Genomic DNA, 26,292 nt, shown 5'->3' with positions numbered 1-26,292 from the left:
TTTGTCGTCTATCAACTTCTAAGTAATACCAATCAAACGATTCACAGTGACATTCTGGAATGCCAGAAATATGAGTAACTGATGTCAAGAGATCACGGGTGAAGCGACCAGAGGGAACTGGTTAATGCATTGACATAAACCTGAGAGCATTGCTGGCAGAGTGACACCATCCTGATGTCCCAGTAACAAGATGTCACGTTTTATGAACGACTCTACTGTATGTCGTTTGCATATGTTTGAACTTGCCTGATGTTATCAGCATTGATGATCTTATGCTGTAACAACCAGAAACTCACATAGCACTTTTTACCGCCGGCGCTGTAATGATATTCAAATTCGAATTTCAGTCTAATGTTACAAATCAAAACCTAATGGAAGGGATTAAAATCAAATCAATACCTCGTTCACATAGTTGATAGTGACTGAGCCAGGTGTGTGTTCAATAGCAAGACTATCATACAGAACAGGAAGACATAGATTATGTTCGATTCGAGGGCATGCTTGTGAAATAAAATAGGAATGGCACGGTTAGTCATAATGATTCTAATTACTAGGATTCATTTAATTGTTTTTTGGTATCGGAGCGAATGCATATCACGGTTTGCCTTGAGGGTGGAGGTGTGCGACAGTTCACATAAAATCTTTTAGATGGAAGCTGATCACAAAAGAAATATGTTCCATTTTGATGAATATTGAACAAACGTCCATACAGACAATGTTATTCCAGCCACGAAAGCCTGTAAGAGAGTGAACGGTTTTCCTTTCTTAAACATGCTTTCCCGGGGCAATGACAGCCCCATTCACATTTTGTGTTTGGAATTATCACGTCTTTTTTTTAAAGTAAATCGATAGGATTGTAATACCCAGTTTGAGAGGCTTTTCTGTGAAACATTTTTTACAATTCACGTCACGTCGTTAAAATATTTTATTCAAACATTATCATACTGAATAATTCATGATGGGTGAAACTCTCTTTGCTGTGCCAGTACATAATTCTAAAGAAATAGATATACAGTTTAAGCAAGAAAGTGTTTATTCAAAACCAAAATTCGGTGTTTTCACACAGAAAATGGGTGAAGGGTGAATCAATAATTATAGATACACGGTGCCTCAGTTGCATCAGTATGTCATATAGACATTTGTAAAGCTATGGCTCATTAACATGTACAGTAAGCAATCTAGCCTTCCGACAGTAATCAGGGATTTTGTCTCAACTCTTGTGAGTATGGTTTTACGCCGCTTTTAGCAATATTCCAGCAATATCACGGCGGGGGAACACCAGAAATGGGCTTCACACATTGTACCCATGTCGGGAATCGTACCCTGGTCTTCGGCGTGACGAGCGAACGCTTTAACCACAAGGCTACCCGCCCGCCCCGTCTCAACTCTTGAGGTGTTCTATTTGCTGAAAAGAATCCTAGCCTCGGATGCTATACCAACCAAGGACTGAATATACATTAGAGCAGTGGTAAATAATTACACGTTTAACTTTTTTCTGTGACGACGTTCACAATAATATTAATGAGAGATACAAAACTGTACGTAAAAGCAGTAAAAAGAACAATTCCATGAGAAATCTATGCTAAAAGCAAGCTCCGGGAGGATCCGGGTTAGAAATGATCTTCATGCTTATCGTAAGAGGCGATCGGGTGGTCAGGCTCACTGACTTGGTTGACGCACGTCATCGTATCCCAATTACGTAGATCGATGCTCATGGTGTCAATCACTAGATTATCTGTTCCAGGCTCGATTATTTACAGACCGCCGTTAAAAAACAAACAAACAAACAAACGTATTCGAACCCCGTAACGTTGATTCAATGAATATCATTTTAGCTAGGTCAAAACTGGTATGTTGACAGTTGGCGTCGTGATCGAAGTCTTAAAGTTCTAAAATGTAAAGTGTGACGTTAAACAACAAACGAAAAGCCAAAAGCAGAATCGATTATACGATTCCGACTTTATGATGAGAATGTGTTCATGGAGCACTATCAAACAGTGATTATTCCAGGCGTTCGCGAAAAAAAGATCGTATTCTGCCCCGTCGGTGGCACTCGTCATAAACACATGTGAAGGCAAATCAATTGTTCACCTGAACACGGAAACGCATGGTACAAGTCAAAATAGGGAATCGCATAGGACATCATAAAATAACGTTTAAAATAACGGTTATTGAAATAATTACTAATTTGACAAAATATTTTAAAAAGATGAGGTTTATATGGAACTCATACAGTCTGCGTATACTCGAGTTCAGAACAGATTCGCACACTTGAAGAAAAGGGATAGCCAAAGTGTTCGTTCAACCTGAGGAAACTCTCGGTTCGACATCTATGAATAAGCCAAAACAAAATTGCTGCAATAATGTCTTTTACGGGGAAATAATAGATATTTACCTATGTGTCTGGGGAATCCGCTAAACATAATATCGGTTCGTCAAGCAGACTTTGTGAAAGAGGGACAATCGGTTAACTTTCCGTACGTTTGTGATTGTGTATTTTCTCTTCTAAGTCCTTCGTGGTTTATACGATCAAATCATTTATGGAAGAAGGCTTTAGATCACTGCTATTTGGTTGATATACCGCTGTCTAAAACAAACTGACGCTCTGTTTGGGGAATATATTTCCCATTTAGTGACAACAGAATCGGCGTGGTGTCTGTTCTCGTTTGACTGTGTTTACAAAGGCAGCGCCTTGATGTGGATTTGTGCTAAACCGGCTGAGAATGCGGTCTATCGTGATGATAATATTTTGATTATATATTTCCCTGTTGAGAACGATATCGGCGATCGGCAACGCCCCATGAATATAGATGCTGACTATTGCTGTGGGAAATATGTCCCATGACCGCCGCGTGTTGAAAGCGTTATGTATGCCATTCACTGCCTAGTCACGAGTGTTGACTCTCTCACGGCCAGGAGCTGGTTACAGCTGACTGCAGAGGGAAATGTCAGCCCCACGGTGAGTTATATCTATCTATCTATCTATCTATCTATCTATCTATCTATCTATCTATCTATTTATCTATCTGATGCCTGTCTATTCGTCTGTATGTCTATCTTTATATCAAGCGATAAACTATCTACCTGTCTATCTATCTATCTATCTATCTATCTATCGATAAACTATCTATCAGTCTGTCTATTTATCATTCTGTCTATCTAACTATATATCTAGCAACCTATCTATCATCTATATATCTACCTATCTATCTATCTACCTGCCTATCTATCTATCGATAAACTATCTATCTGTCTATTTATCATTCTGACTATCTATATATCCAGCAACCTATGTGTCTACCTATCTGTCTATCAACCTATATACTAATATCTATCATCTATATATCTACCTATCTATCGTTAAATATCATCTGTATGTCTATGAGTCTGTCTAGCTTTCTATCTATCTATCTATCTATCTATCTATCTATCTATCTATCGGGGTAGAATAGGTCTTCAGCAACCCATTCTTTTCGTAATAGGCTACTAATGGGATCGATCGGGTGGTGGTCAGGCTCGCTGACTTGGTTGATGCATGTCATCGTATTTCATCTGCACAGATCGATGCTCGTGATGTCAATCACTAGTTTGTATTATCCAGACTCGATTATACACAGACCGCCGTCATTTAGTTGGAATATTGCTGAGTGCGGCGTTAAACAACAAACAAACAAACCTACTTGTCTACTACCTACCTCTCTATCTATCTTCTATCTACCTGCGTATCTATGTCCGCCTGCCCATATATCAATGTACATGTATACATCTTCCCGTTTGCCTAACCACCTGTATAACTATAACTTGTGTCTATAAATTTGCCAATATATACTGTTTATCTATCTATATCTAGCGGCCTGTAAATATCTATCTATCCATCACCAATCCATCTATTTCCCAACGTCAACCAGGTACCTGTGATCCTAGCTCAAAGGCTATATCTTAACACGGGCCTGAGAATAATTCCACTAAGTGCCTATTAACTATTTAGCTATCCATCATACTATCGGTGTCGTCATATCTCGCTATCTGCCGGGATCGGGTGGTAAGGCTCGCTGACTTGGTTGATGCATGTCATCGGTCCCAATTGCGTGGATCGATGCTCATAATGTCAATCACTGGATTGTCTGGTCCAGACAGATTATTTACAGACCGCCGTAATATAGTTGTAATATTGCTGAGTGCGGCGTTAAACAACAAACCAACCAACGCTATCTGCCGTCGTTTCGCTGTACATGTTTCTACACATCCTCGCAGTCCATTCATAACACGTGTTATCGAGGCAGCTAATATTGATTAGTTATCACGTGGATGAACCAAAAGAAAAATATACATAAAACAGAAGGGTTAATCGTTCAACTAAACCCGCATACATGAACAAAAAGAGATATATTATACACAGCTGTTCACCAATGAGTCATCCACATCGTATTTGCCTAAGGTAAACACGAAAAAGTGAACATTAATATACATTTTTTTAGATATTGACAGACAAAAAATAAGACCGACAACAACATTCGGGGAAGCATTTGTCACGCGAACATCCTCATCCCCAAGAGAGCCCCCAGTATGAGAAAGTTCACCTGACAGGTGTTCGCGACAGAGTTGTCTACCTTGAATTGAGCAAACAGCAAGCGAATGGTGCACAAAACTTGCGAAAGGAGTGTACATACCTCAGCGAGAACAGGTTGGAAGTTGAATGAGCGGTGTTTTAGGTAAAGAAGGAAGTAATCGAGCGGAACTGGTCAAAGTTTAAAGGTCAGTGTTATTTATGTGCTAGTTAGGAAACGCTGAGGTGAGGCGATGACGGGCACGTCAGGTACACGAGAGCTCCCGTATTATTCAAACAGGCAATTATCGCTTGTAAAGTTTACTATGAAAGAACAAGACAAGTGTTGCAAAGTACCGCTTTCATACGAATGCCGTCATACCGATTGATCGTGATGTGTGAATATATGTCACCAGGCCACAACCAAATATGTAACATCTACAATTTGACAACATCGCGCATGGGCGTGTCGCTCACCTCTGCACGCTGCTTTGACTCTTGTGGGAGATCGGAGAGCACCTGCGCGTGTCTCGTGTATTTACTACCGATAGATTCCATTCACACTGAACTCGGTATTGATTAACTTGTCAGGTCTATGAAAACCCTACTATATGGATCTCCCAGACGGTGTTTGATATGCCTGTGCCAGCACATAGGTCTTTATTGGGGTGTCCTTGTCAGCAGTGGTACAAACACTGCAGCCTGCAGGATAGTGACAGGTCATGTTTCACCCGTGTGTATTCCCGGTCTGGTGAAGGCCAGTCGGTCAATGGAGACCATGGCCTAGAAAACCTGATGTGCTGTCCAAAGATTAACTTTGGAATCTAAATTATTTGAGCTCATGTGTTCCTTTCTCACATAACGATATTTAGGTTTCTATTTAAATAGTAAGAACGTTGTATTATTATTTTGTTTTTCTTGAAACAGCAAAAAATGTGTTCAGTGATGAACTCTTTGCAAAACAAATGCACAATGTTTGATTTGGAGATTGTGTTACAATGTTGAACATTGTCAACATGTATCTGTTGTAATATCAGCTTTTGAAGTAATGGTATCCATCTTTTACATTAAGGGCAATAAATGTGATACTTGTATAGGATAATTAAAATATAGTAATTATTACTTACTTGACCTATCAAAAAACACATCGTCACAACCAATACACTTTGATGTTGTTAGACTGAGCTTCTGTAACACAGGCCTGATTGATATTTTTCTACCAATTGTTACACAACTAGGTACAGATATTGTGACAACATGTGCTAATTTAAGTGCTCTTTTTATAAACTTGGTATATAATTGTACTCAATTAAACACTTTACACAAATAAACTCTTTTATGACTATCCATTTGCGATTTTTAATCAATATCTAACGGAAAGCATGTACATTCCTCCATTGATTAAGTTAAGAAGGTAAAAAAGTGCCTTAATTCATTGGTAATTAGTTTCTCTAGGAGAGACTTATCTACAAAGCCTACTTAATTAGATTTATTTATGAGTCATTAAACATGTATAGAAGCATGCTCCTTCAGTGTGAATCTCACAGCCCTGATGTGCAGATGGGAGCTGTTAATTGCATTTAGGAGGAATAAGGCTAAATCAGCTGTCACTAGTTAGGTGAAACTATCACAATGTTCTTGAATTACAAGGAAATTGAATTAAGACATTGTTTATAGATCTGTGTGAAATGTTTAAAACTATGATTTCTTGAGTTTTGAGAGGAGAGAGGAGTGTTCATTTTGAGGAGGGAAGGAGATGGGTTTTTTAGTTTCAACATTTCTTGGAATATTTTATTTGTGTTGACTTCAGTTGGAATGAATGTTGTTGGGGGCACGGGTGGCCGTGTCGTCTAAGGCGCCACGATTAGCTGTGCAGAGTTGCGTCCCTTGGGCACGCCAGAAACCTATGATTGTGGGTTCAAATCCCGGTACGCCCCGATCATGTTTCTAGGTTTGTCAGCACCGTACCCATGCTCATGGGTTTCACCGAAGTGGTAAACGTCTGAGACCTGCATCACTTCGGGCTTTCCTCCCACATTAAGCTGACACGCCGTGATATAACTGGAATACTGTTAAAAGTGGCGTTAAACTGAACTCGGTCTGTAAACAAAAGATGCTTCATTCTGTACCAGGGAGCACAGGTGGCCCAGTCATCTAAGACACTTTTCTCTGAAGAGTTATGTCCCTTGGGCATGTCAGAAACCTATGTTTGTGGGTTTGAATCTATTCTAGGTTTGTCAGCACCATACCTGTGCTTGTGGGTTTCACCAAAGTGGTAAATGTCAAAGACCTGCATCACTTTGGGCTTTCCTCCAACTTTAAGCTGATGCTGGGATACATAAAGAATACTTCACTCATTCTCGTTAGAGACCATTTTTACGACACAAGTGGACTTTCTCCGGTATTTGACCGAGCTAAAGCGAGGTCAGATACCATAGAAAGTTCACGAGTTGTAAAAATGATTTCTAACGAGAATGAGTGCGGTATTTTATTTATTACCCAGGTTAAATAAGTATTTAAGTGTAAATATACTCACACGCAAAAGAAACGCAAGTCAAGTATGCAGCATACATGTTATTTATTTTCAACAGTAAAGACAAGAAATACTAACTGACTGAAGACAGTTTAATGGATTAAAAGGCAGATGACATAATTGTTTTTTTCAAATGTTAAGGGCTTACACAGTTTCGGGTCAATACCCAAAATGTCAGTCAATACCTGGTGTGACCAACATTATCATCAATCACTGCCACACATCTCCTGTACATTGAGTGGATCAGACGATTTGTGAAGGCCCTAGGGATCCTCCTGCATACATCCAGAGCAGCTGTGCATAGTTCATCAGCAGTTGTAGGGACTGGGTGCACATTGTGCAGACGCCTTTGAACCTCATCCCACAAGTGTTCGATGGGGTTCAGATCAGGGCTGAGGGCTGGCCACGGTAGAACACAAGTGTTGTGTTGTAGCAGAAAGGCCATGGTAGCTCTGGCAACATGGGGACGAGCGTTGTCCTGCTGGAAAATGTATTGTTGATGTTGTGCAAAAAATGGAACAACGTGGGGTCTGATCACTTGGTCGATATACCGCTGAGCAGTGATGCCGTGTCCTCGACTTTGACCAACATTCAGAAAGCACAGGGGCCCAAGTCTAGCAGTAAGTCCAATCCCTGCCCATATCATGATGCTAGGTCCACCCCATGGATCCCTTTCCACAATGTTTCTGTCAGTGAAACAATCACCTCGATGCCGCCAAATTCTGACTCTTCTGTCTGCATGGGAGACACATAAGCAACTTTCATCAGAGAAGATGACACGCCTCCACTCACGATGACGCCAATTATGATGACCCTGCGCCCACTGAAGTCGTGCTTGTTGATGCCGTGGTTGTAGAACAGGACAACATGCTGGTTGGCGACATCTGAGGTTGTTGGAACGGAGACGTCGGATCACAGTGTCCCGGCTAATGTGTCGATTATGTGTACCTATGGTCTCTCGAGCAGTTTCACTTGCAGTTAGGAACGGATGTCGCTGGTGTTGACGGGTAATCTGCCGATCTTGTCGAGGTGTGGTGACCCTAGGATGACCGCTCCGAGGAAGGTCATCTGTGGTCTGTGTTGCATTGTATTGATGCAGGAGATGGTAAATTGTGGTTATGTTAACGTTGAAATGACGGGCAACATCTTGGACAGACTCTCCAGCTTCCGATTGTCTGATAGCCTGGTTTCTCTGAATTTGAGTTAGGCGTGGCATTGTTGACCAAGGAGTGGTAGGTCCAAGAATCGGCCACAGTTTTATACCCACTACACTTCGTGACAGTTCGTGCATTTTCGATTTCGTGAGAAATGGGTGCATGATACCCACATATTCATTGAAATGGTGTGTTTTGGCGATTCGTTTTTCATGTTGCGTTTTTACTCTGGGCTTCCAAAATGCAACCAAAAATATTGATAACACCATCAGGCTTCACTACATGTTAAAACTCGTATCAATTTATGGTTCCATGTTTGTTACCTATTTGCTTAAAACCACTTGCATTTCTTTTGCGTGTGAATATACATAATATATTATTTGTTAACAGACCAAACTGAAACAGGTTGCAAATCTGGTTGTGCATGAATATTACTATATGCCCAAACATGGGTATTGTTGACATTTTTCTATTCATACACATTAACAGCATGTCACTTCTGTTGTGTGCAAACCTGGCACCACCAATGCTTAAAATCTTTATTTTGGGATTTCTGCAACCTTTGGTAATTCAAGCGCACTGTTTTTGGTACGCAGGACAAATGTAAGAAAACTTAAAAAGTCACACTGCTCAGTGCTTTGAATCTTGGACCAACACTCAGTCACTCACACCGCTGGGATCCTGGCTGATCATTTAAAATGGTGCGGTTCCCTTGATCTTTCAGCTGAATTTCTATCCTGTACGTACCGTTTTGGAAGAGGGAAGGAAACCAGAGTGTTCACCAAAGACGTTAATGTTAACTGAAGACGTGGAAATCAACAAAATCTTGTCTTCTTCCATGTTAGTGACAGCTTCGAACAAAGGGCAAGGTCACCATCGGAATAAGAAAACACAACTGTGATCTACTCACAGTGTTTTATGGCCTGTGAAGATCACGGGTAGAATAGGCCTTCAGCAACCCATGCTTGCTGTAAAAGGCGAGTATGCTTGTTGTAAAAGGTCGACTAATGGGATTGGGTGGTCAGGATCACTGACTTGGTTGATGCATGTCATCGATCCAAAGTGCGTGGATAGATGCTCATGATATTAATCACTGGATTGTCTGGTCCGGACTCGATTAATTACAGACCGCCGTCATATAGCTGGAATATTGCTGAGTGCAGCGTTAAACAACAAACCAACCAACCACAGTGTTTTACGCTAGAGATCAAAAGAAAATGTTATTGTTCACATTTGAGATGTTTATGGCCACAAAAACAGAAGTCAGGCACACTTCAACAGAGTTTTTTAATGATTTGTATCGGAACTGTTCACTTTGAGTGACCTTTTCGTGCAGTTGTGCATATTCATTCATGAACAAACACCTTCAGAAACAATGTCACAAAATATGATTTGAAGAGGACACTGTCACAAGCGGAGAAACACATCAATAACATCAAATTGAAAGTCACGAAAGTGGTTGCGGGGGTGCGTCACGCTCATGGGGATCCTCGATCTGTCGGTAGTCATACATTGCAAATTGATATAACTCAATTATATATTGTCTGTAGTGGCTCTATGCATAACTAACATAGACTCCAAAGCGAATTTGATGAGTGTGACTGTCATGTTTGGGTTAATAAAGTGTTGTAAATATTTTGTCATGAGATTCCTTAGGTTCTGTCTCTTAACGTTTTGTGAAAGTGAATGACGTCTTGTGATTGTTTATGAATGAAAAAAGTAGTTCCGGTGTGACAGAGGTTATGATTATCCAATCAAACTAAATAAAACAAGGTCAACCTTGTGCGACACGTGTGATGTAGTATCTCACCACCTGTATCTTCACCACGTGGGTGATAACACTGGATTACTATTTAAAGCAGCGATAGACCAACATCACTCACTCATTCAGTATCAGTTCAAGACATTTACAAATGTCACGTTTGTACTGATTAACTATCAGGCTTCATGACATGAAGTCCCCAAGTCTTGGCATTGTATCTTAAGATGACATAAATGTTTGAAATATAGAAATCATTTGGGCAAGATTACACAATTGTCCTTAAGAAGTGGGACAGTGGTAGCCTAGTGGATAAAGCGTTCGCTTGTCACGGTGATAGCCTGGGTTCTATTCCACACATGGGTACAATGTGTGGTGCCCAATTCGGCTTCCCCCACCATGATATTTCTTGAAAATTGCTAAAAATGGCATAAAACCGTACTCACTCATATTAAGTGTATAGTAATATTTCATATGGTATTTTGTTTCAATTAACTGATCATAAAAACTTGAAACAAGAGTTTATGAATGTGTGTGAGCATGTCAGACATCCAATTAAAGCAATGTTCTTTTCAAAGTATCCCAATCAACAAATAATTGCTTCAGTTTTTCTATGTTAGTTGTCTTTTGATAAAACAGACAAAGATTGAGTTTTGGAAAATTGTCAGTGAAGAAAACTGACTTTGAAATGAGTGTCATGTTTGCATAGGGATTTGAGATTATCAACTTTTCATTTTGATCATGTTTTCAACATTCTCAAGAACTTGATTCTCATAGGAATGTTTTTACCAAAGCCAGAAATATCAAAATTGTCTTGTCATAACAGCCCGACATTTAGTGCAGGGAAAGCCATGCCAACACATGTAATGCCAAGATTGAAATGTACATGCGTTGATATGTATGTGCAGGAAATCTAGTGGGTACATAGCATCAGGTGATAGCAGAGCAGGTTCTGGCAGGCTGCTGTGGTCGTACCACCGTGGCTTGTAACTAATATAGACAAGGCTCTATTTTCAGCTGATGGTTTCTCCGGTTAAAGTGTTAGTGATATGTTAGGACTGCACAGCGTGATAGTGAGGGTGGTAAGAGGGCTGGTCCAGATAGGGTTGGGTGTTTTCCACATGGTGATGTGGTAAAAGATGCGATTGCTGGAATGTGACCAACGTCACAAACTGTAGAATTTATGACCAATGTTCAAAAATATTTATGCATTTAGAGAGTTAGGATTTTCCTGTGTCTATTTATGATGTATCATTGATTGATTGTTTGTTTGTTGTTTAATGGCGCACTCAGCAATATTCCAGCTGTATGATTGCAGTCTGTAAATAATCATGTGTCATTCTCTGTGAGTGAGTATGGTTTTATGCCGCTTTTAGCAATATTCCAGCAATATCACGGCAGGGAACAACAGAAATGGGCTTCACACATTGTACCCATGTCGGGAATGGAATCCGGGTCTTCGGCGTGACGAGCAAACGCTTTAACCACTAGGCTACCCGACCGACCCTCATGCTCTGTGATTTATAGCCAATGTATTCAGAATTTATAGTGATGTTTGCTTGAGTGTTAAATGTTTAGGTATCTCATATACTACTCGTAAAAAAGTTAAGGACCACCCAATTCTTTCATATTACTACTGTAACAACTTGCTAAGATACAGAAGGATCTTTAACATTTGAATCTAACATTGTAGCATGGTATGTTATATTCTTGCAGTAGGTTAATTATAATGGATCGTAATGGCGCACTCATATGAACTTATTAAATATGTCTTCAGCAAAATGTTTCTTGCTCTTAGTTCAACATTTATGACACATCAATAAGAATTGTTCATTGATACTTTTCTTTACCGAGCTTGGTAAACAAAGTACCTGTCATTAGTGACTCAAGGGTTTGGAAACTATATTGTCACATTATTTCTATTTTGTGATATGATATGAGTGGAATAGGTGCTTGTCATCACTTCCTGTTTGGGATTATGCACAATCAGTATGCATCGACCTTATTAAAGATTGGTTCAAGGGATTTCGTCCAAACAAATAGGTTCCTTTCTGATCAATTCTGAATGGAGGTAGTGGTATTCTTCTTCGAAAACATTCCAGAAACTATCATAAAAATAATTAACATGTATACATGCGAGTAGCAGTGACATACCACGAGTCCTGTATTCGATCAGTTGGTGAAATTACGTGCTTAAGCAAACAGTCAACAGTGGGTGTGGATTACAAGATTTACCAATACTTCGATAATATAGAGTCATACTATAAGATCTTTTTGATCTATTGATGACAGCTGTCATATAAATCCACTCCCTTTCTCTCGATGACAGCTGTCATTTATGTCCCCTCCGTATCTCTCTCTCACAATAGATTCAGATTTTTAAAAAAGGGGGGCGTGCACATAATACCCAAATCACAGTGTGACTAGGCTGAGGGTGCGGCCTTAGTGTCTGTACTCCGCCTCTGGATCCACCAGTGCAGGTTGGTAGTCACATACTTACTTACAGACAGCAATGTCCAGTTGAACCACACAAGACACCTGTTCAGTGGGAGCATGTTGATGAATGCCCCGTAGAGACAGACCCCAGGAGAGTGGTGTAACTGACCCCCCTACAGATGTAGGGTGTATGTGATGTCACATACTTATGCACAAACTGGGATATTGCCATGTCGTGTTCAAACAAAGAACACACATATCTGTGTATGTGGATATTATATCCTGCATCCTGTACCATATAGTTTTGAATTCTATTAATAGCATAAGGACACGTGAATCTTGATTTCCGTACACAGTATCCAGTTATTTTGGGGGAAATGTGTCTGCCCAGAGAGCAGGAGGTCGGTGGTTGATCCCTGGCTGCATCATATGAAAAAAAATTAAAAGATGGTACTTTTTGTTTCCCTGCCTTATGCTCAGCATCAAGGGGATAAAACAAGGACTGGACAGCTCAGAGACAACACTGTGCTGGAGTGGTGTATCCATGTTAAACTGCGGCATGGTATCTCAGTGGATTCGGACTATAAAACCGGCATTAGTTTGGACTAGTACAAGCAAACACGTGCACAGTACAATAACACTCACATACACACAATGATTTTGGGGAAATTTTGACATTTTGCTGACATTTTGAAACACTGTCTGTGTATGTTTATTGTTGTTGGTATTCTACCCCCCCCCCCCCCCCCCCACTCCCCCCCGGGAAACAAAGAACCAATACACAAGCAAGCACAAAATGTATTGATGGGATATTAGGGCATATAAACATTCTTGGTGACATGATGTCCAATTCTTTTTTTAAAGATTTTTTATGTCAAAATATGTCCAATAATACTGTACAGAGCTGAGGTATGGGGACGAAACAGTTTTGAAGTAGAAAAAGTAAATCCTTTTGCATGCAAAAAATACTTAAAGTAAAAATCAATAACCCAAACGTATGTGGCAAGTGTGGTAGCTTTCCTATGTTTATAACCTGGTACTTGTATATATAACGTTAAGTATCGGTTGATACTGTACGATATACAAATATCTGGATAGAAGAATGAAATTGTCTGTTACATACTTTAAATGCAGTTGAGGATTAGTATAATTTGCTTCTTGTATGCATCATTAAGACATATGTACCTGTGTAACAGAATATTACTGTGTCTGTCCCAGTGTGTTTGAATTTGAATCTCTGTAATATTATTTAAGTGTAACTTTGCAACAGTTGTCAATAATTATTTATCTTTCTACTAAGTACTGGTATCGAAAAAACACTCTTGTTATAGACTCTACTACTCTGAAATAATATCTAGGTAGTAGCATCTTCAGTGATGAAAATATGTTGATTGATGGATATAAGTAGCATTATTATACCTCCAAGTCAGAATGTTGAGATCTGATTGGTTCACATGATCTTGATAAAATACTTTGTATCTCGCCTAATAATGAAATAAAGTTTTGAGTTGGAGAATATGTCCTTTATACCCCGCCATGAAGAAGACAGGGTGCACATGGACTTCTGAGTGGCAGAATATATCCCTTATGCCCCGTTTGGAAGCAAAAAGCTGCATGCTTTTTCCAAGTCAATAAAAAGTTAACCTCCGCTCAATTGAACAGCTGTTTTCTTTCCATTTTGAATTTTAATTACTTTAGTTTACAATAATCAGATATCTGTTGGATGTATCCATAATGCGGATGCAGATATCAGTTGTATATATTCACAGTGGGTGATGTTGATATCTGTTGTATATATTCATAGTGGGTGATGTCCTTAAATGTTGTATATATCCATAGTGGGAGATGACGATATCAGTTTTATATATTCACAGTGGGTGATGTCGATATCAGTTGTATATATCCACATTGGGTGATGTCAATATATGTTGTATATATCCATAGTGGGTGATGTCAATATATGTTGTATATATCCATACTGGGTGATGTCGATATCATTTGTTTATATCCATAGTGGGTGATGTTGATATCAATTTTATATATTCACAGTGGGTGATGTCGATATCAGTTGTATATATCCACAGCTGAGGATGCCAATATATGTTGCATTAGTCACAGAGGGTGATGTTGATCTCCGTTTTTTTTATTGTAATGAGCATTGTTTGATACATTTCACTGTTTCCACTATTTCACTTGTTGTTTGGCTGAAGTTAATAATTATGCAGTTTGTCAACTCCATGCACTGCAATTAGCATGATCGATTTGTGATTGACAGCTGGTAAGATGTTACACATGTCAATGTCATTTTGACATGATGATTAAGTAGCTGGAACATGACTTCCTCATTAAATGTATCAGTGTCTTGTATGCAGGACACAAACACACCTCTTTGTGTAGATGTGAAGTGATGTAGACACAACTGTATCGAGACAGTGAAGGAGAATGAGACACCAGCCTTGCTGTGACCTGCTCGTTGTTAGCAGTGCATTGGGAACAGTTGTTTCTGTCTCAACATGTGTGATACGTGACATACTGTCTTTGTACACACAGGTACAAACAGGAGTGTTTATCATTTTTATTCATAACTTTATGGAGTCAAGAAGGAACATAAGGTGGTGCTACTGTTTTATATACTGTAAATATTGAAATTAAAGTGAGCGTTAATTAACTTCGCATTTATGTCTCAAAATGACTATCTACAATAAGACGGCCTCACTGCCCAATTTGGATAGCGGATATACCAGTATGAATATAAACACAAACACGGTTTGTTGAGCAGCAGTTGTATATGAGTATATACAAGTATATAACGATGTCAGTCAAAGAATAGAACTACACAATAGGTATCTGGTGAGTTATCACTGCTGGGGTCAAAAGTTCTACCCACTCATGTCGAGCATTGTTGACACCTTCTCCGCATACCAATCAGTGAATTGATGTTGGTTCAAATATTTTATTGCCTTTAAACCTCCTTAATACCAGTCAACAGAATAAGCACATACACTGTGTGTTGTTTTAAGGAAAACACTGTATATTGTTACGGAAGTGCTTATAAGTGGTGCTATTTGCTGTTTGTTTGGACTAAGGTAAGGATATGTATCATTCCACTGTGGATGGGTTGTGGGGAGTAGCATTTTGGCTAGGGGTCAGCAGTCATATTAATTTGGAGGTGCATTTTCTTCAAGATTTACAGTTTATATTTTCATGTTAATAGTACAATTTGTAATGCTTTTCCTGCAACACTATGTTTCATGTAATCAACTGTACCAGCATTGTTCCAGAATGAAGAAATTAACACCTGACTCAGGTAGCATGTAGAAACTTGGAACAGCTTTGAGGGATTTATTTAAGTGTCCGTATTTGAATTACGTATCAAGTTTTCCAGACATCCAAGTATTAACTTTCCTGCTGGTTTCTGCAGCAACCTGGCAGTGGTAGACATTACATTGTCACTTCATCCATGTAATCAACAGGAAATCGTATTTCACCTCATCGTACTTCTCTTACTGGGTTATTACATATCAATATGCTTGTGTCTGGGGCCGCTTGCAGACATTGACAGCAGATCCTTCTGTTGTGATACTTACCAACCTGGGTGACAGATGGATGTATGGACATTGCTGGCAGGTTTAATCAGCAGCATGATGTACACAAGATGCTGCTTCAGATGGAGGAAACGCTGTGACATTACTGAGGGAAATAAATCATGTTTCTGAATTCTTGGGGTATAATACATCACTTTTAAAGTTCCTCTATTTCACTGTTCAAGAGAGATGGCAGGTTTTTAGCCCCCTATACTCTTGCTAGTTCCAGACCGTGGTCTAGTGGTAGAGCGTCAGCCCGGAGAGTGGAAGGTCTGGGGTTCGATCCCCGGCCGCATTATACCAAAAGACATTAAAAAATGGTACTTGTCATTACCCTGTCTAGCGCTCGGCATTAAGGGGCTAAAACAAGGACTGGTCAGCTTGGAGTCAATATACTGTGTCTGAGTAGGGTATTCATGTTCAACTGAGGCATGGTATCTCAGTGAGCTAATACTATAAATCGGCATCAGTCTGGGCTAGTACAAGCAGCCACAGATACACACATGCATGCAATTCGCTATGTAAGTGCAATAATTTGGACGTGACGTTAAACCCCATTTAACCTCACCTCACCTGCTATTTCCGTATCCCGAGACCAAATTGTGCCAGGAATAAGTATAAGTATAAGTGGACTGATGGTAGTCCTTAATGATGAGTTACATTTGAGTGCTATAATTCTGAATCAGTTCTCAATACTAATATTTTGTACAAATCTGAACTAAATATAACTGACAGCAAAAGTACATACAGTAAACAGTTTAATCTAAGATAACCAGGACAAGCTTAGTAACAATCTCATGTGAAATAAGAAATTTTTAAGTGTATAAAATGGAATGTTAATGGAAACAATGGTTGTTGAGCATGATTGAAATGTGCAGTGATCACCAGGGTAGACAACTCCTGGCTAACCTAGTGTACCATCATGATTGAAATGTGCAGTGATCACCAGGGTAGACAACTCCTGGCTAACCCAGTGTACCATCATGATTGAAATGTGCAGTGATCACCAGGGTAGACAACTCCTGGCTAACCTAGTGTACCATCATGATTGAAATGTGCAGTGATCACCAGGGTAGACAACTCCTGGCTAACCTAGTATATCATTGTGATTGAATGTGCTGTGATCACCAAGGTAGACAACTCCTGGCTAACATTGTATATCATTGTGATTGAATGTGCAGAGATCGCCAAGGTAGACAACTCCTGGCTGACATAGTGTACCATTATAGCCAAGCAGGAGCTCGTGCTGACCTCTCTTGGTGTGACGTCTGCTTCAGACTTGTTCCCACTGAATAGGTTCCAGGATTACAGAGAACAGTCCTGATTAGCCCATGTTTGTTGTGACTATGACCTGTGCAATGTTTGGCTTTCCACATGTAGATAATGTCTCATTTTTATGAGGCAAAATGTCTTGCAAAATTAAGTTGACAAAAAACACAATAGGATTCTTGATTGAAATTAGTCCCAGAAATCTAGACTTGTCGTAAGAGGTGTCTTGAATTGAGTGATCAGGCTTGGTTTGATGTGGGTCGTTGCTTATAAAATACTAACTAGATTGTCCAGTCCAGATGCGATTATTTACAGACAGCTGTAGTGCAGTGTTAAATAACAAACATACAGCAAATTGAACAAAATTCAATCAACAAATTCAGAAGGAGAACTGTACAACTACTACATTACTAGAAGGTACCCAGGTTTTGTCCTGAATCAAGTGAATGAACCCGTACTGTACAAAACAGGCCGACAGAATTGTATATATATATCTTCCCATGCCAAGAGAGACTGCTGCTACATTCCATCCCTGATACCTGATAGTGATAGGTGATGTACGGGGTTAGGGGGCACCACGTGGGATTAGAAGCAGAGGAACCAGATTCATCTACAGGTGGTGGTATGTAGATGTGAAACTTTTGGCTGTTCAGGATATTTGTTGTAGACATCTAAATTCATATGAGGAGTAAATTAGAGGTAATAAAAGTTTCATTGAATGTAATCAGAATTCTTTTTGACGCAGATGTCATTGGTATTTGATGTTGCCTACAATACTTTTTTTCATCCAATCACCCTGTGCCCTTCCCTGTGGTGATTCCAGGTACGAATTGGTGCACAGCAACCTCTGCTGGTTGTAAGAAGTGGCCAAATGGATCAGGTGGGCAGGCCCGGTGACCTGGATGGCATGGATCACTCACTCACTCACTCACTCACTCACTCACTCACTCACTCACTAACTTTCCAACTGACCCTCGATATACATTCCTGTAAGTCACAGTGACCCTCAGATTCAGCAGGTTAAGGAAACCCTGAAAAGTAATTCATTGAGAGCTGTGATTTTCAGAGTAATATTGTTTTATCATGTAATTTGTTTAGGTGTTTAGATGAAATAATATTTTTATTGTAATCTTTTGTTACAACCTTTGTTTGTGTTAAGTTTACTACATATAATTACTCGTAACTTTCGAAATGAAATATTGACTAATTTCTGAGTGAGGTGGTGGTGGGGAGTATTACGTGAAATCTGGTATTTTGTGAACTGATTGTTTGTTCTCCAAGAAAAATGTACATGAATATGAGTAAAAAAATGATGCTAATACATACAAAATGGCTTGTGGTGGTGTGAAATCTTATTTGTTCAATTCCTCAGTGGGGATGAATAAAAATGAGAACACGACATTTGAATATATTGAGCATGAATTCTGTTGAAACCAAGAAGTCAATATGTGTGTAAATCAAATTTAACTTCCTCTGACAAATCTAGAGCTTTCTCTGAACACAAACTAGTAGACATTGTGTATGTTCTGTTGCCTCGCTTTCCTTGTATGATGAAAGTATCTTTTTATATCTGTTTTTGCAATCACTGGTAATGAAATGGAGCATAAGTTCTTGAGATGGTGCGTGTTATCGCGGTACACCCCGGACGTTGAGATGACATTCTTTTCAGATTAAAATATATAATTGAGACTAATAATTATAATGCGATCAATGATATCATGTTCAGATTAACATTATCACTGAACACCCAGGATGTTGAGATGAACATTATCACTGAACACCCGAGATGTTGAGATGAACATTATCACTGAACACCCAGGATGTTGAGATGAACATTGTCACTGAACACCCAGGATATTGAAATGAACATTATCATTGAACACCCGAGATGTTGAGATGAACATTATCACTGAACACCCAGGATGTTGAGATGAACATTATCACTGAACACCCAGGATGTTGAGATGAACATTATCACTGAACACCAGGATGTTGAGATGAACATTATCACTGAACACCCAGGATGTTGAGATGAACATTATCACTGAACACCCAGGATGTTGAGATGAACATTGTCACTGAACACCCAGGATGTTGAGATGAACATTATCACTGAACACCCAGGATGTTGAGATGAACATTATCACTGAACACCGGGGATGTTAAGATGAACATTATCACTGAACACCCAGGATGTTATGATGAACATTATCAGTGAACATCCAGGATGTTGAGATGAACATTGCCACTGAACACCCAGGTTGTTGAGATGAACATTATCACTGAATATCCATGATGCTGGACATATGAAACATTAGCAGGATAAACTGTATCTGAGCCTTATAATTGTGTTACCACAAACTAACATTCTTAAAGTCCCCGCCATGTTGGCGCCAAAGTTAGCCTCCAGAGAGCTGACTAGCCAATTCAAAACGTTATGATGTAAGAGTTTTAATGTTTGGGCCTGATCGATAAGAATTATTGGAAGATCTTGTGAGTAACTCTTGGCTGATTAGTCTGTTCTTGGTAGGAGGCATTTTGAGAATGACAATGAGAAAACAATACATTGTTGTTTGTCATTATTTCCTGGGTATTTATGTACTGTGACATTATTCATTTATGTTCTGTTATGATTATGCTTTCTTATGTCTTGTTGTGACATTGCTCTACTGTGGTCTCATCTGACTTTGTTCTGTTGGTTTCTATTGTGATGGTGTTATGTTTGATTGTGACATGGATTGGTATAAAAGTACTTTGATAATAGCGAATAAATGGCTTCTGTCATATTTCATTTCAGTTAGAAATTCATTAATACCTTATTGTAAAACAGTGCTTTCACTTTGGTAAAGAGAATGATACCCATGACTATCAACTGATTTAGAATAAAAACAGTGTGTATCATGGTACATTTTGTACATTTCCCTTGTGCCAGGATACAAAATGTGTCACACACCAACCACATCATCACTACTCTGATATGAATGTTCTAGTGTAAATAAGAAATGCCATTAGGTTTCAAGCAAAGAATCATGGCACTGTACCTCAGGTAAATCCCTTTTCAGAATGGATTTGTCTGTAGTCAGTTCAACAGGCATACCCATGCCCAGTTGTCTAAGACACCATAATGTTCTGTGAGAGTTGTGTCCCTTAGGTTTGCCAGGATCCTATTATTGTGGGTTGAATCACAATTTCTTCTGATAATGATCTTTGGCTTGTCAACACCATACCCATGCTGTTGGGTTTCACCAAACTCAAAGATCTGCATCACTTTCTTCCCAAGTTATGCTGACATACCTCCCACACTCTCGTCAGCTTGAGGCATGGTCTACAGTTTGGCAGGTAGTCCAGTAATTTTGAATATTCACCATGTTGTCCAGAACCTTGCACCGACACTTTAAACAACTCCCCCTGCATCATATCTGAAAAGTGAAATTATTGCTCTACTAAAACATGTTGTCATTAACTAAAACAGATAGGGCAAATGTGCAATTAACGGAATGGATGTCGGGCAAATATCTATCATAATGGAACATTGGTAACTGAATCAGTATTTTGTTAAGCTGTTACATATTTGACATAAACAGGGAAACAGAATGGAACCTGCCAAATCCATTTGGAGTTGACAAACCAGCATCGACTTAGACATCGTCACATGCCATCTCCTGATCTGTGACTCGATTTCTAGTCATATAATTGCCCTCCCACTGGTGTCACAGTATACTTGATTGTCTGTGTTTAGTGATAGTCATATAGACAACCTTTTCTTTATAGCAAATAAATCACATTTTAGATCTACTTGGATGAATTGCTGAAAGTTTCTAAAAAAGCGGGGATATTGTTTTGGAGCGAACATATAAATCAGGGGTTGCACTTTATTACCTGCCAAACTGTAGAGGCATGATTGCCCTGTGGGATTCAAGGAGGAACTTTGGGTGGTTTCTGTTTGTTGCTGCCAGATATGTTTTGTGAAATGTGTAATTTTGTTTTACGATATGAATCAAGCTGACAAGAGTACATGGGCTTACAACATTTACCATTTGAAAAACAGAAATTGTGTCAAATGTGATTTATTGCCTAGTCTAGACACACATATGGCACTGGCCATGTGTGAACATCTGCCACATAGCCTTGAGTATTATTGCTGATGTAGCAGATAATATAAAATATCACTGCCATAAAGGATGGTCACTAGATCTGTCTGTATGTGTATTAATGTTGCTATCAGGCAACACAGTGTACTTAGTCTTTGTTTTACCGATCTGCTGAATGGGGCTGAAAGGATTCACCAATGCCATACATTGTTACGCTCATGGGTACTGTACACGATGTACTTTATTCTGTGTTCATGTGTTTATTCTCATTAATTGTCTATATACATCTAAAGATTTCGTCTTTATTACATCCTGACAAGGGTAAGGGACATTCGTCTGAAAGCATTTACGGTGCAGCCGTGAAGATCCGGGTCAGAATAGGTCTTCAGCAACCCATGCTTGTCGTAAGAGGCAACGTACAGGATCGGGTAGTCAGACTCGGTGACTTGGTTGGTGCATGTCATCGTATCCCAAATTGTGTGCTTATGATGTCAATCACTGAATTGTCTGGTCCAGACTCGATTATTTGCAAACAAACGTCATATAACTGGAATATTGCTGAGTGCAGCGTTAAACAACATTGTTTGAGCAGTGGGTTCCAGTTAGAGTTTTCTTGGTTTGGGAAGAGATGGAAGTCTGACCGAGTCATATATGGCAGGTGCTGAAGGAGTTCAAAGCCACACAAGTGGGTTGTAGCCATGCCAGTATCTGATTTGTGCAGTGTGCATTGCCTTGATGAAAGAGCACACCTTTTCTCAGCTTTCTACTCCTCTCACACAATCATCCTGTAATTGCCTCAAAAGTGCAGTATAATATGCCCCGCTTATTGTCTGGCCTTTCAGAAGGTAGTCCACCATGATGACAGCCTTGGCATCCCAGAACACCGAGACCGTACTCTTTCCAGCTGATGGGACACTGCTCCCCTCCCTTTGGTGGTGTGATGTCAATGCTTTGACTGCTTTCACTGTTTGGACTGAAAGTGGTGACCCCAGGTTTCATCCATAGTCACAAATCATTGCAAGAATCAGCTGGATCAGCTTCAAACAGAGCTAGATTATGATGAAAAATGTGCCTGGTCCATTTTTTATCAGATGTCAGAACCTTTGGAACTCAACTTTCTTCACTGCCAAAGTGTCGTAGGTAATGGATTATACATGGAAATGCCTACTGAGTGAGCAATACGACGTGGAATCATTCGCTGGTCAGTCATCACCATGTCATGGATTCCCTGGATTATTTCTGGTGTTGCGGATGTCACAGGTCTTCCAAGAAAGGGTCATCTTCAAAACTTTCCCTGCCATGCTTAAAATCTGCTGGCCACCTCTTTATGTTGGCATCAGGAGGGGCTGTGCATCAGTGTTGTACTCAGATATCATAATGGATGGTCTTTGGTGTTAAGCCAAGTACTTGATCAGCACACATTCCTCAAGTTTGTCCATTTTCCAAATATCACAGACTTCTGTTTATGTTACTGACTTGTCAGAGCTTTACAATGTATTCCAGTTCTTGTGGATATATCTCTATGACATGATGTAATGTCAACAAAATACAATTTCACTACACAGTTCCTTCTATGTGATACTCAGGACTTATCAGTCAACCTTCATATTATCATTTCTATCCAACCACTACCTATACAAATTAGAGCAAAGTAAATACACACACACTTAAAAAAGGAATGTCTTTAAACTGTCTTTATTTGCCTGCTCTGTTCAAAATGTAAATGTAAAGTTGAACAACAATTGAACAGTAAAGTCAGTGGTCATTCCAAAATTCAAATAAAGAGAGCCAACTTTCACCTGACAGAAGTGTCTACATGTTTGATTGGCATTATGAAGCCGCACTCCAGCTTGATAATGGTGTAAGAATCTACATCGAAACGTCGCGCTATGCAATAAACCAGAAGATGTTATCCATGAAGTTGTATGTGTTTCTGACTTGTCTACAACATACTTATTAATGGTTTGTGTACAATGATGGTTGACTTAAGATATATCATTTACAAAGACAATAAAAAACTGATCATGCCAAATTAAAAATATTGTGATGCACATGCTTTAGTCAACAAACTAAAGCTTATCTCTAAGGGTAAAAGAGTTAATGATACCAGGTATACGTGAATAGTAAGTGAACTTAAGCAGAAATTTCTAAGGTTCCTTGGAGGCAAACAGGCAATCTGTAACATAAGCCTAATGGCCTTTCTCAGTGCGTAAGATAATCGCCCTACATGCCCACCAGGTGGCCACGTTATATTATGTCAACCAAGGAGTTGAATCAAAAACTGTGCAGATTTAAAGTTGAGAAGGATGGAAAATTGTATGTGATTGTCTACATCATAAAACAAGGCATCCTTTTACAATTGCACAATACCATTGTACAGTAGTGTATGATAAGCAGTCCTACCCTGGCACACATTGCCTTACCCCAGTCTGTATTGTCCCTTTGGGCTGGCCCAGAGGGCAGACATCAAGAGTTACTTCCCTTAGGTAGGATTAGACCAAGCTCCTCACACTGATAGCCCATTTGAAGAGCTCTGTATACTGTCACTGCCACCAGTCAAAGCTCCCAACTGTGATAGGTGGCTACAACCATGCATGGAGTTGAACTCATAACTGACAGACTGTCATGTTTACAAACAGGTGATGATAGTCGTGACGCCGAATACTCTAAATTATTTTCTTTTTTGTCAATTTGAATTTCTATTTCATTTCAACCATCATGTACTTGGTATAGTAAAAATGTAAGTTGGGATTTGGGTGATTTTCAATGAGTTTGCAATCCCGAACCAATCTGATTAAACAAACGAGAAGTTAAGTTCATCAAATCTGGTCAGTCGTACACCATTTCAAAATTCACTATGATGGCATTCACAAAGATGTAAACAAAAGTATAAACGTTACCACATTTGGGGTTCAGGGGCAAATTTCAAGATTCTTGTAATTGCCATGTGGGGCACCACACTGGTGGCAGCGATGTTACCGAGAAGGTAACGAAGGTGTCACACGCTGTGAGGAGCTTGGGTCAGGACATCAAGAGTTATTTCCCTTAGGTACAAGGATTTGCTGGTTCCGGATTTGCCCCAGTTATGATCCTAAATGGACTGTCTCCACCATACTGTCACTCCATGGTAACACGGCACACTAGTACATGTCTTAGGGCCTACCTCATTTATGGCTTTCTTCATACATTTGATTACATGCTGCAGCTCATAGGAAATATTGTTCGAAGTAGCTTCATTGCTAAACTCATTAACTAGTTTCTTGGTGCCAGACTTCAGTGGATTGCATTTTCTTACGTCAATATTTGCTTTCAATATTTGTACCTGCTTTTCTTTTTACCAACAAAAGTGATGTTTACTGTGTGGTTAAAGTGTTCACTCTTAAAGTCAAAGGCTCTGGTTCAGGTTCCTATTGGTATAATGTGTAAAGCTGATTCTTGTGTCCCCTGCCTTGATATTGCTGGGATATTGCTTGAAGCAGTATAAAAAACAATCTCACTCTTTGTTTACTTATGACAATTTAGAAGGTGGTAAAACATTCATTTCCAAACTCACTCACTCATTCATTTCACCTGACTATGAGATTGACCGACACCTTGACCACACCATGAAGATCCATCTCACCTGACTGTGAGATTGACCAAGTCACCTTGACCATGCCATGCAGATCCATCTCACCTGACTGAGAGATTGACCAACACCTTAACCACATTGTGCAGATCCATCTCACCTGACTGAGAGATCAACCAACACCCTAACCACACTGTGCAGATCCATCTCACCTGACTGAGCGATTGACCAACACCTTAACCACACTGTGCAGATCCATCTCACCTGACTGAGAGATCAACCAACACCTTAACCACACTGTGCAGATCCATCTCACCTGACTGAGAGATTGACCAACACCTTAACCACACTGTGCAGATCCATCTCATCTGACTGAGATTGACCAACATCTTGACCATGCCATGCAGATCCATCTCACCTGACTGAGAGATTGACCAACACCTTAACCACACCATGTCGATCCTACTTGCCTTACTATCAGGTCGACAAACATTACTGTTTACCAGTCCGTCAACACAACCCATAAGCTATTGACAAATTACCACTGTACAATTACAAGAAGACAGGTCTATGATAAAGGAATGATCATTGGGTGATGCTCCCTTTGATGTCATTGATTATTTAGTGTGAGAATGTGGACCTCCTCACTATTAAGTAATCCTCTATTGTACAATAAATCTACAGATATTTCTGCTTTCAAGAGGATTATTGACAACATGGCCTTTGCAAATATGCTAAGACAGAGAGAGTACATTGCTTGGATGAAGACATACTGCTTACATCATAACCATCATAGATTCAGCTGCAGAATTGACTGAAACCTAAATGTTGAATTACAGTCCACAAGAGCGCTGCAGTGCTTTTCTTGTCATTATTAATTCTGAGGGATGCAAGATCATATACTCAGTAACCAAAGTGAACAATTTCAGTTATTTTACACACTGACTGTAACATATATACTGGTAGATATTTATTTTGCTTTGATCAAATCTTTTTGTGGTTATACTGAACAAACATGAATATGTTAGTAGTGAAGACTGAGTTTCTTTAAATGTGTATGGTATACAGAAATATTTCATGATCCCTTACTTTTTTTGTTCAACATATATATGAAATAAATGTTTTGTCAAAAAATATTTTTCAGTTTCAACTTCTGCAAAATATGTATACTTAAATAATGAATTCATTGACCCATCCAACCGAACATGACATCACTAGTTTGTGTGATCATCTGATTCCTGATACTATGCACACAAATAATTATTCACCACCAAGTGTTTACCACATGTCGTGCATTAAAGCACTGCTCATAGACTGGTTCATGAGTTTCTATAAGGTGCCAAATCCAAAGA

At 39.4% G+C, this 26,292-nt stretch overlaps 1 protein-coding gene and 1 long non-coding RNA gene across 3 annotated transcripts in view; one reads left to right on the top strand and one right to left on the bottom strand.

Moving 5' to 3' along the window:
• LOC139469622 (uncharacterized) overlaps nt 1-23,837 on the bottom strand; it is a 28,134-nt gene extending 4,297 nt beyond the window's left edge. The window contains exons 1-2 of the long non-coding RNA XR_011653738.1: nt 23,796-23,837; nt 20,323-20,700 (exon numbers count right to left, since the gene is read on the bottom strand). This is a non-coding gene — a long non-coding RNA (uncharacterized lncRNA). The remainder of the gene's footprint in view (nt 1-20,322; nt 20,701-23,795) is intronic.
• LOC139469621 (pro-neuregulin-2, membrane-bound isoform-like) overlaps nt 2,883-26,292 on the top strand; it is a 263,969-nt gene continuing 240,559 nt past the window's right edge. Inside the window, exon 1 of one of the 2 annotated variants that reach the window (XM_071251845.1) lies at nt 2,883-2,959. The gene's annotated coding sequence lies outside the window, so the exon portion shown is untranslated. Of the gene's footprint in view, nt 2,960-4,624; nt 4,756-26,292 lie in introns of those variants that run through there. The other variant, XM_071251843.1, reaches the window with a different exon arrangement.

Source organism: Haliotis cracherodii, unplaced genomic scaffold (assembly GCF_022045235.1).
Source record: "Haliotis cracherodii isolate W230 unplaced genomic scaffold, xgHalCrac1.p SCAF_2, whole genome shotgun sequence".
NCBI lineage: Eukaryota > Metazoa > Mollusca > Gastropoda > Lepetellida > Haliotidae > Haliotis > Haliotis cracherodii.
The sequence above is the reverse complement of the archived record's forward strand: the minus strand, read 5'-3'. Positions and strand labels throughout refer to the sequence as shown.